This window comes from Rutidosis leptorrhynchoides, chromosome 2 (genome assembly GCF_046630445.1).
Source record: "Rutidosis leptorrhynchoides isolate AG116_Rl617_1_P2 chromosome 2, CSIRO_AGI_Rlap_v1, whole genome shotgun sequence".
NCBI classification, from domain to species: Eukaryota; Viridiplantae; Streptophyta; class Magnoliopsida; order Asterales; family Asteraceae; genus Rutidosis; species Rutidosis leptorrhynchoides.
This window is the reverse complement of record NC_092334.1, coordinates 35,659,555-35,671,956: the sequence shown is the minus strand read 5'-3', so window position 1 is coordinate 35,671,956 and position 12,402 is coordinate 35,659,555. Positions and strand designations below refer to the sequence as shown.

Below are 12,402 nucleotides of genomic sequence, written 5' to 3'. Positions count from 1 at the left end.
CTGAACCACTAATCATTCCTCCTGAATCACAAACCGTTAAATCAGAATTCTCTAGTGATTCGTATTCAACAAATTCAATTATGAAAGTAACGGAACCTCTAAGTATGGAAGACCGAATGAGAGTCACACGCACAAGACAAGGTCACGCCATTATTAAGCCAGATATTAATGCACCAGATTATGAAATCAAAGGACAAATCCTACACATGGTAACTAATCAATGTCAATATAGTGGTACGCCAAAAGAAGATCCAAATGAACATCTTCGAACCTTTAATAGGATCTGTACTCTATTCAAAATCAGAGAAGTTGAGGATGAACAGATCTAGCTCATGTTATTTCCCTGGACTTTAAAGGGAGAAGCCAAAGATTGGTTAGAATCGTTACCTGAAAGGGCGATTGATACATGGGATGTTTTAGTTGAAAAATTTCTTAAACAATTCTTTCCGGCATCTAAAGCCATGAGACTTCAAGGAGAAATAGTTACGTTTACACAAAAGCCAAATCAAACTCTATATGAAGCGTGGATAAGATTCGAAAAGTTGTTGAGAGGATGTCCTCAACATGGTTTAGACACTTATCAAATAGTACAAATATTCTACCAAGGTATCGACATTGCTACACGAAAAGACATCGATATAACAGCTGGTGGTTCCATTATGAAGAAAACCGCAACTGAAGCTCACAAAATTATTGATAACACAGCCTCCCACTCGCATGAGTGGCACCAGGAAAAAGATATTTTTCGTTCATCTAAAGCGGCTAGAGCCGATTCTAGCCATGACTTTGATTCCGTTTCCGCAAAAATAGATGCTTTCGAGAGACGAATGGAAAAGATGAATAAAGATATTCACGCAATACGAATCAGTTGTGAGCAATGCGGTGGACCACACTTAATGAAAGATTGTCACATTGAACAAACGATGGAACAACGAGAGAATGTTTCCTACATGAACCAAAGGCCGGGAAATAATTATCAGAATAATTATCAACCGCCAAGGCCAAACTTTAATCGAAATCAAAACATTCTTTACAATCCAAATGGACCCAACAATAACTCGAATAATCAACAAGGTCCGAATAACCAAACAACTCAAAACAACACTTTCAATCAACAAAAACATATCTTGTATAAACCACCACAACAAACCGAGGAGAAAAAGCCAAATCTGGAAGAAATGATTGCAAAGCTAATGAAATCTCAAACACAATTTATTACATCTCAAACCCAAACAAATGAGAGGTTTGATCAGTCACTAAGAACTCAACAAGCTTCCATTTTGAATCTAGAAAAACATGTAGGTACTCTTGCTAGCATGATGGGTGAGAGGGAACAAGGAAAGCTACCAAGTAATACTGAAGTAAATTCTCAGAATGAGAATGTTAATATGGTGTCAACAAATTCTGAAAAACCAGCTCCAGAAGATGGGAAGGTTTTAGATGTGAGTAACAATGAAGAAGTTACACCACCACCACCACCCGAGTATGTAAAATCAGTAGTGGCACCATACAGACCACCCATCCCGTTTCCAAAAAAAGGAGTTGAGTATGAGCAAGTAATATGTAATAAAGTTTGTGATACCTCTGGAAAGAAAAAGAAGAATAAGAAAGTACAAGAAACAAAAATCGTAAAAGTAAACCCGGTGAAGACAGTTCCACCAAAAGTTCCACCGTGAATTTATTGTTCCTTGTCTACTTAGTAATTGTGTCATGTATGATGCACTAGCAGATTTAGGTGTGAGTGTGAGTGTTATGCCTCTTTCATTATATAAGAGATTAGGAGTAGGTGAGTTAAGTCCAACGGAAATGAGTGTTCGAATCTTTGATCAAACTATTAGGAACCCAGTTGGAATTACTGACAACCTACCCGTTCAAGTAGGTAATTTAACCTTTCTAGTCGAATTTATTGTCATTGACATAGAAGAGGACCCAAACATTCCTCTAATTTTAGGTCGACCATTCTTAGCGTCCACCAGGGCGTTATTTGATGTAAGAAAAGGTAGAATGACACTAATTAATAATGAAAAATCCATCACCTTTGTGAGTCGAAAGTCTAAATATCCACCAACCAAACCCATTGAACCAACAAAAATGATTGATAAGAACCATGTTGTTTTACCAACTCCAACGATAGTGCTTAACAGTAATAAAACGCCTAAGTGTGGGGAAGATGAAGTAACGCCTAATGATGACTTGATAACAAAGAACCCCGTTGTTGGTACGAAACTAAATGATCCCGTTATTAACAGTTCAATGAAGAAACTTATTAAACGGATTCGCGATGCTAGAACCAATGGGAACTTTAAGTTATGTAACCGGTTAGTATCCAATCTTTTGCCTAAAGAAAAGGCGAAACTAATTGAATTTGTGGATATTACACATGAATCCAACCAATGGTTTAAAGCAAAAGTCACAGATATGCAAGTTGATTATGGTCCAAGAGAAATTGACGATGAAGTTTACCACAATTTCGACACCACAGCTACCTAAGTGTGGGGAGATTCAAATGTTCTAAGAAATAATGCTGTCTAGAGTTAGTTGTTCTGTTCTCGTGTAGTACCGAGAATGGAATCCGATTGGTCTTTTCCACTAGCAGACACTAAAGAACTAGTTTTCTCCTCCCATTCTGAATTTTTGTTTTGTAGGTTTTGTATGAAATTAATATGCATTTTTAAATTTAAGTTTTGTGTGATTTTAAAAACAAAAATTACTTTATATCATTAAGTTTAAAAAATAATTTCTAAAATTCATCGTAAGTTGAAGACTAGGTCATGCAATCGAAATTGCTTTAGGGCGAAAAATTATGTTATCATTATTTTTAATATTATTGATCTAAAGTATACAAAAAAAAAAAAATTAAAAAACCCAAAAATCTTTGCTTTTAAAACAATCGCTTTAAAAATGACAAATTTTAAATTTTGTCGAGGGACGGACTAGGTAAACATACCGAAACTACCTAAAGTAAAAGGAAACAAAATTTAAAAAAAAAAATTATTCAAATTGTTTTAATAAATAAAGGTTTTTATAAAAAAAAGTATGTATATATATATATATATATATATATATATATATATATATATATATATATATATATATATATATATATATATATATGTTTGTAGTTTATCTTATGTACAAAACAGGGTAAAACAGCGCATTTTCAAAGACTGACATTAAAGTTCAGCAAAAGCTACTAATTTTGACGATAAGACTCAAAACATATGTGAAATTACAACAAAAGGAATGAACGATGAGGCTCTCCATCTATCATTCGACGAGCTTAGTAATTACAAATTGGGTATTTTTAATCACTTTTCTACACTAATCACCCTCATGAATTTATAATTATAGTCTGATTTCATGCAAATGAGGGCGTTGCATGATCTCAAGTGTGGAGAAGGGTTATAAATTCTCCCGGGTTTGCACTTGGTTTATTTGCCAAATTTTGTGAAAATTTGAATGGTTTATTTGCCAAATTTTGTGAAAATTTGAAAAATTTTCAACTAAATGAATTCAAAATCATGTTTATACATATTTATGAACGATAAAACTAAGTGTTAATGCCGAAATTATTATTACCTAGGAAAGAACATAAATGGAGAAATAACCCAAAACGTTATAATTCATATAAAATGAAATAGAGGAGAATAAAAAGGCAAAGAAAAAAATAAATAAAAGCTAAGTGTGGGAAGAATTTACCAAGTTCTTTAAAGCATATATCACATATTTATACAAGATTATTGCAGGTACTTTTGTTTTGGACTATATTAATCAGTTTTACCCAATATACTATAATATAAATGAAAGAAAGATGGATCTACACGATGAATCAATTCCATCATTAAAAGGAAGTAAAGTATTCCGAAAAAGACACGCGCTTCTTGATTTAGGTCAAGAAGTTGTCGTCCAGACCAGCTGTAGGTTGACGAAAAATCTAAAAAAGTCATCTCTAAAATCAGCAGGAAATCCACGGACCTCAACATCAAACAGGGTCGCCAAGTGGTCAGACTTATCCTATCCATGAGAGGATCTGTCTCGTAAAATAGGGAGGGCGCCGTGCAAATTAGCTTGATAAGACTAATGAATCAGACCCCCAGAAAGGATAATCTCCTTAAAGATTAAAAATCAGCTATTAAGCCTGATATTACTCAATCCTTGAGATTGACTTTAAAGATTGAGAATTACAAACTCATGGAATTCAATGATATCTAAACTCGAGCTTGAACGAGAAAATATTTTGACCAATATTAAAACCGATTTGTTTTCTGAAAACCCATTTTCAATGCGTTCATTACCATTGAACGTAAAATCCTAGGAATTCACCTGGAATTCATTAGGTCACCTGAACCAAATCGGGTGTCAACCGTAAGAACGGTGGTTGCATAGCATGGTCGAAGACAGGACCTTGTGCCAGACCGAAAAATTATAGGGTGATCTTTACTATTGCTCCTACAAAGGATAGTAATTGCATCCGACACGTTGTAGACCATGAACATCTGCATGTCATTAGACATCGCCTTAACAGTTGCTTGTTCAACGCTTTCCTTTACAACCGGACGGTAGTTTACCGAAAGGTAATATACGGAGCAAGTAAACTGGACGTGTTGCTTTCCCAATACAAGGTTAGCAAGTGGGAGACACAAAACCGCAAATTTTGAGCTATATTTTTCAAATCCGAAACCCACAAAACCCACAAAAACAATTTGCAAACACCGGTGAAGGGTTATTCCAGAAAACTTATCTAGGGTAAAAGCTAGAATGAATTTTTAAAAGATCAAATTTTTTTCATAAAGATCCAATTTCCTTAAGGATCTAAATTTTATAAGTCATGTGGGACTGTAAACCACATCGTTACTATCATTGTTTATACCGCCGTATCAAAATCACTGATGTATAAAGTGTGAAAATAAAAAAGTGATTCGAGTGAAGTGTGATTTAATTTCAAATTCTGTATTGCTTGAGGACAAGCAACGTTCAAGTGTGGGGATATTTGATAATGCTAAAAAGGAACATATATTTAGTATCAATATCCTTCCAATATGTAAAGCTTTTAGTTGCAATTGTTCTATTTTTATGTAATATTCGTTTAAATAAATAAGTGCAAAGACAAAAGAAGAAAACGACGATTTGAAGACGCAAATGACCAAAAAGCTCAAATGTACAAGATATAATTCAAGTGGTTCAATTTATTGATGAGAAACGTCTCAAAATTACAAGAGCACGAGCCGCAAAACGCAAAGTATAAGATATTAAATTATACGCAAGGACGTTCGAAAAACCGGAACCGGGACCTAAGCCAACTATCAACGCGCGACGCAACGGAGTTAAAATTACAAGTCAACTATGCACAAGAATATAATATAATATTTAAATAATTATATAAATTATTTATATATTATATATTATATTAAATAACGTCGACAAACTAGCAAACAAAAAATATGTGAGCTGGATCTGACGGCCATGCAATCGCATGGGAAATAGGCATAAAACTCATGCGAGTGCATGAGCCCATGTGAGTGCATGAGATTTGCACTAAAATCTCATGCGACCGCATGAGTTACTGTAGTAGGCCACATTCTATAAATTCAGCATTTTTCGGACGAGTTATACACCTTTTTTTTAATCTCTCTTTATCTCTATGTAATATATAATTATAATTATAATTTTAATTATAATTAAGATTAATAATAAATTATGGTTTAGTTGGGTTAATTTAAGAAATGTTTTACGGGTTTTAAAGTCGGAACTCTGTCCGTGCAACGCTACGCGATTAATCACCACTGTAAGCTATGTTCTTCCTTTTTAAATTAATGTCTCGTAACTAAGTTATTATTATGCTTATTTGAGCCAAAGTAATCATGATGTTAGACTAAATATTAAGACGGGGTTATTAGATTTTGTACCATAATTAAGGTTTGGACAAAAGACCGACACTTGTGGACATTGGACTATGACTATTAATAGATAAGGGGTATTGTCTAATTGAACGATAACTCATTGGAACCTGTCGAACCTATCTTCAAATTAGTTAATCTAATAATTATTAAAATGATTATGTATGTCCTATTTAGTGACGTTTATACGACATCTTTTACGATCATTTAATTAATTATTCGGGTTGGGTAATTGATTATTCATTCTGATCAAGTGGGTAAATTAATATTCATATCTCATTAAAACAGGGGTGGATTACATACAAGGATAATTGGTGTAATTGTTAACAAAGTATTAAAACCTTGGATTACGCGCAGTCGATAACCTGGTGTAATTATTAACAAAGTATTAAAACCTTGTTACAGTTCGAATCCCTAATTAGTTGGAATATTTAACTTCGGATATAAGGATAATTTGACGAGGACACTCGCATTTTATATTTATGACTGATGGACTGTTATGGACAAAAACCAGATGGACACATCGAATAATCCAGGACAAAGGACAATTAACCCAGGGTAATAAATTAAAATCAACACGTCGAATATCATGATTACGGAAGTTTAAATAAGCATAATACTTTTATTTCATATTTCATCGTACCTTTATTTACTGTCATTTTAATTACTGCAATTTACTTTATCGCAATTTAAATTCTGTCATTTATATTATCGTCATTTATCTTTACGCTTAAAATATAAAATCGACAAATCGGTCATTAAACGGTAAAAACCCCCTTTTATAATAATATTACTATATATAATTATATATATTTTATATAAATATATTTGTTAGAAATATAGCGTTAAACTCAGCTAGCTCCCTGTGGAACGAACTGGACTTACTAAAAAACTACACTACTCTACGATTAGGTACACTGCCTATAAGTGTTGTAGCAAGGTTTAGGTATATCCCATCAGTAAATTAATAAAACTTGTGTAATATTTCATAGTATTTCGTAGTAAAAATAATAGTATTTCGTATACACCTCTACGCACATCAGTTAACATGTCAGAGATGTAGTTACTTTGGTTAATAAAAATGCCTTCAAAACTCTGTTTAATTTGCAACCCAAGAAAATAGTTTAAAGTACATAAATTGCTCATTCTATACTCTTCAGACATAATATCAGAAAACCATTTTCTTAAATGTGGATTAGTAGACCTAAAAATAATGTCATCAACATAAATTTGAACAAGTAACACATCACCTTTGTCCTTTTTGATAAATAAAGTCTTGTCAATAGCTCCTCTGGAAAAATTCTTTTCTAGAAGAAATGTTGACAAGGTATCATACCAGGCTCTGGGAGCTTGCTTCAGACCATACAATGTTTTCTTTAATCTGTAAATATGCTTAGGAAATTTCTTACTTACAAAACCAGGAGGTTGTTTCACATACACCTCTTCTTGCAATTTACCATTCAGGAAAGCACTCTTTACATCCATTTGAAACTCCTTGAAATCTTTGTGAGCAGCATATGCTAGAAATAGTCTAATAGCCTCAATTCTAGCAACAGGAGCAAAAGTCTCATCATAGTCTATTCCTTCTTCTTGTCTGTACCCCTAAGCAACCAACCTTGCTTTATTTCTGATTACAATACCATCTTTATCAACCTTATTTCTAAACACCCATTTTGTGCCTATTGCAGTTTTATCAGCAGGCTTTGGAACCAATTCCCAAACATCATTCCTTTCAAATTCTGTCAATTCTTCAGTCATAGCCTCAACCCAATCATTGTCAGCCAATGTTTCAAATATTTCTTTGGGCTCAATTAGTGAAAGAAAAGAAGAAAAGAAGCAGTAATTTGCTATAGCAAAATCAGACACAGGTGTCTGAGCAGAAGAACTAGGTTTAGGAAAACCAGTAGGATCCACAATATAATCCTCAAGATGCTTTGGAGGGGCTATATTTCTAGAAGATTTTCTAGTAGGAACAACAGGATCCACAGTGGTATTTGATGACTGATCACTTTCTTGAATAACAACAGGCTCATCTTCTTGTGGAACTTCTTCTGTGTGAGTATTATCTGCAGATTCATTTCTTAACCCAGGCAAGTTAGGTTCATCTGACTCAGACTCTGAATCCAGAGTCTGAACACTGTTTCCAGAAATTAAATTTGACAATTCACCAAGTGCAGATTGCTCAGTGCTGGATGTCTGATCCATTTCTATAGAACTTTCATCAAAGGAAACATTAATGGATTCTTCAATCTTCATTCTCCTCTGATTATAAACTCTATAAGCTTTAGAAACAGAAGAATATCCCATAAATACACCTTCATCAGATTTTGGCCTCATCTTATCAAGCTGATCTCTTTGATTTAAAATATAGCACTTACACCCAAATACATGGAAGTAATGAATAGTAGGCACCTTTTTATGGTATAACTCATAAGGAGTTTTGCCATGCTTCTTCACAATCAAGGACCTATTTTGAGTATAACATGCTGTGTTGACTGCCTCTGCCCAGAACCTTAGAGCAATATTTGATTGGCATAACATGGTTCTGGCTGCTTCAATAAGGGTTCTATTTCTTCTTTCAGCAACTCCATTTTGTTGAGGAGTTCTAACAACAGAAATTTTTTGACCAATTCCAGATTCTTCACAAAAATCAATTAACGTAACATTCTTGAACTCAGTACCATGATCACTTCTCAATTGTTTAACAAGAACACCTTTTTGAACCTGCTCTCTCTTGATCAAATTGATGATTTCTTCAGAAGCATCACTTTTTGCAACTAAGAAAATAACCCATGTAAATCTAGAATACTCATCAACAATTACCAGAGTATATCTTTTTCCACCCAGACTACTAGTGTTCATTGGACCAAACAGATCCATGTGAAGCATGTGAAGTGGATCACTAATAGTAGCTAGGGTTTTAGAGGGAAACTTTGTTTTGGTCTGTTTACCCATAATACAGGCAGAACAAGGTTTATCTTTCTTAAAAGGCTGTTGAGGCAGACCTCTTACAAGCTTCTTTTTGGAAAGCTCATTAATGTTTTTGAAATTGAGATGAGAAAGCCTTTTGTGCCAAAGCCAATTAAGTTCAGGGACAGTATGAGAGTACATACATGTTTCAATTCCAGCATCAACAGAATCTAGATCCAGCATATACACATTTTGAAATCTCCAGGCTACAAGTGTTGGTCTTCCTTTAGGATCATAAATAATACCAGCTTTCTTTCTTATTCTGATTTCACAATCTTCATCAGCAATTTGGCTTACACTTAGCAGATTATGCTTCAACCCTTCAACTAAAACAACTTTCTTAAATGAAACACTTCCAGCTATAACAGTACCATAACCAATAGTCTTTGCAACTGAATTATCACCATATCTTACAAAAGGACCTTTTTCTTCAACAAACCCTACAAGATGCTCTTTGCACCCAGTCATGTGTCTTGAGCAACCTCTATCCAATACCACATGTTACCCTGTTACACAAGACACATACAAAAGAAAATGGTTAGTTTTTAAGGGGAACCCACTTTTCAGTGGGTTCAGTTGGAGTGCTCTTCACTCTCCAAACAAAAGCTTTGTTTTCAATCCAAATCAACTTGTCCTTAACAGATTTTAAGACACTTTTATTTTCACAAACTTTGGGTTTCCATATCTTCTTAATTTCCTTAGGAAAACAAGATGTTCTTTTAACTGAAGGTTTTTCTTGACTCTTGATTTTTTCATTGAGCTTAGAAATTTCCTTTTTGAGTTTTTGAATTGTGTTTTCTTGTTTTGACTTTGACCTACTTTTAGTTAACACTTTTGGATCTGGACAAGTGTCAGTTTCAGAGGATGATTCAGAGTTGTTATTGCAACTTGACTCTTGGGTGTCAGACTCTAGGTCAGAACATACACTATTATTATGAGAGACTAAAATGCTAGAGTCTGAAGGTTTCAAAAGTTCAGACTCTAAAGGATTTTTACTTTCAAGTATTATAGTCTCTGAAGGTTCAACAGGATCTAATGACCTTACAAAAGCATTGGTTAAAATCTTTTTGTCACCATCAAATTTTACAAATGTGTTTGGTAGAATGTCAGGTTTGAATACACTTGGATCAACTTCCACATTATTATCTAATATGTAGTTTTCACCTAGTATAGCTTTGACATCATTTGGAATCTGTTTGGCAATAGCATCAGAATTCTTTTTGGAAGATACACACCAAGATTTACAAATTGATTAATAGTGTTTTGACCTTTTCATCGATCTTTCTAATTCAGTATTTAATCTTTTAGTTTCTTCTGTGTATGCCATTTTATATGTGTCAAGTTCTACCTCACATTTTTTCAAGATTTTAATTTCAGCATCTTTGTCTTTGATAGTGTTTTTAAGATCAAAAATTTGTGTTCTTAACCTATCAATATCATCTAAACACCATTGAAAGTCAAGCAGCAAGTACTGAAACATTCTCACTTTTTCATTATCAAGATAGTTCACAAAGTTTTGTACCTTATAAGCAGAAACTTTATTACAAGTAGAGTCTTTATCCATCTTCTCAATTGCTTTCATATCTTCCTCAAACTTGCTAGAACTACCATTAATTATAGCCATAAGACACTTATCCTCCTCCTCATCAGATGATGAGTCTTCATCTTCCCATGCTTCTGTGTACAAAGCCTTTTCCTGTTCTTTGTTCTTTGATTTTTATGCTTCACTCTTTAACTTCATGTACTTGAGCTTATACTTTCTTGCTTTGTCAACAGACTTGTTGGTATTTGAACCTCCTTCACCCTTAGACCAGCAATCAGCAGCTATGTGTCCTATCTTGTCACACTTAAAGCATTTAGCTTTCTTTGAATCAAAAGTACCCTTGCCTTTACCCTTCTTATAACCAAATTTTTTCTGCTCAATCCTTTGAGTCAGAAGAGCCATCTGGACTTCCAGATCTTTGATCTCCTCATCTTCATCAGATTCACTATCATCATCAGAAGTTTCATCACTCTCAGATTCAACCTTCCTAGAATAACTAGAGAATAATTGCTTATTTTCTTTGTGGTAGCCACCAATGCAGCTTCTGGATCTTTAGCAGTTTTCTTCGTATTGATCTTGTTCTTTAGTTGAGTTTCCTAAAAGTTTGACAGTATGCCAAACAGTTCACTTAACTCATAGTTATCTATCTTTTCACTGATTACCATAGATGTAATCACAGATTCAAAGTTTGAAGGTAACAGTTCAATGAACTTTTGACACAACACTTGTTGTGTTTTCTCTACCCCAACACTTTCAAGATCATTTATCAGAACCTGAAATCTTGAATGAAGATCACTCAAAGATTCTTTAGGCTGAGCAGCAAAATTTTCATAACATCTAATCAGATTCTTTTTCTTCTGAGTCTTAACAACAGTGACTCCTTCATATTCATTAAGCAACAGATCCCACATAGCTTTAGCAGTCTTGGCATGACTGATCTTTCTGAGAATTGGAACAGTAACAGCATTCCCAATAATACTCCTTATTTTGCTATCCAGTTTGTACTTGATAGCTTCTGCTTCAGTCCATCTTTCTCTTGGTGTTTCACGAAAATAGGCAGGTTGAGCAGTAACAGTATCTGTGGTAGGAACAGCAGCTATCATAGAACCAGGAATAATGGGTCCTGTTGTAAGAACATGCTCAGCTTCTTCATGAATAGATCCTAAAAACCATAGGACTTTCAATTTCCAAGTTGCAAAGTCTGTGCCATCGAATATTGGCACACCTTTTCCAGCCATAACTGGAGTAGGAATGGTACTGGTAGACATATTTATAAAAATATAGATCGTTTGTAAAGATTACCGTAATAGGATTTACACCTTACCCGCTCTGATACCAGTTATTAGTTCACTGTAATTGAACTATGAACACCAGACTCTCACTCAAACAATAAATAAGAATTAATGATACAGAGAATGAGAGAACACGATTATAGGATAGAAGATAAATGATATTAATCGTGAAAAAGTACATCTTCAAAATAAAACACGAGTCCCTATTTATACAGATAAACACCAAATCTGAAGATTTGATTTCCAAAACTACATAGCTAAAAATATGGAAAAGATAAACTTAAAAATCAAACAAAAATGCTAATAACTCTAAAGTCAATCTTCTGGAGATAAAACCGAATCAAAACAAATCTTCTTAATCTTTAAACAAATCTCCAGAATATTCCTTAGCTTTAGCATTAAGAAATCTCAAACCGTTGACTTCAGTAAACATCAGAGTCTGCAACTTCAGACTCTAATTCTCCAGATTCTAGCATGCTTTTGACTCATCAGATTTTCATTTTCCCAACATTATTATTATTTTATTTACTTTGGTTTTGTTTTATTTTGTTTTGTTTTGTATAAAATGCTCCTACATATTTGCCTCACGCCTTTACAAATCTATGGTTGCTGGTGAGTGTTCTTCCATTTTAGTCTTTATATATTTACTATTTTATATTCTTTATTAACATGTATGATAAGAGACAGCAAATTTAATCTT

General features: G+C 33.8%; 1 non-coding gene across 1 annotated transcript; it reads right to left on the bottom strand.

Annotated features, from left to right (window-relative positions):
• Positions 1-464: 464 nt before the first annotated feature.
• Positions 465-571, bottom strand: LOC139895208 (small nucleolar RNA R71). The gene has a single exon (XR_011775670.1). It is a non-coding gene; the product is annotated as a small nucleolar RNA R71 (small nucleolar RNA).
• Between the last annotated feature and the right edge of the window lie 11,831 nt (positions 572-12,402).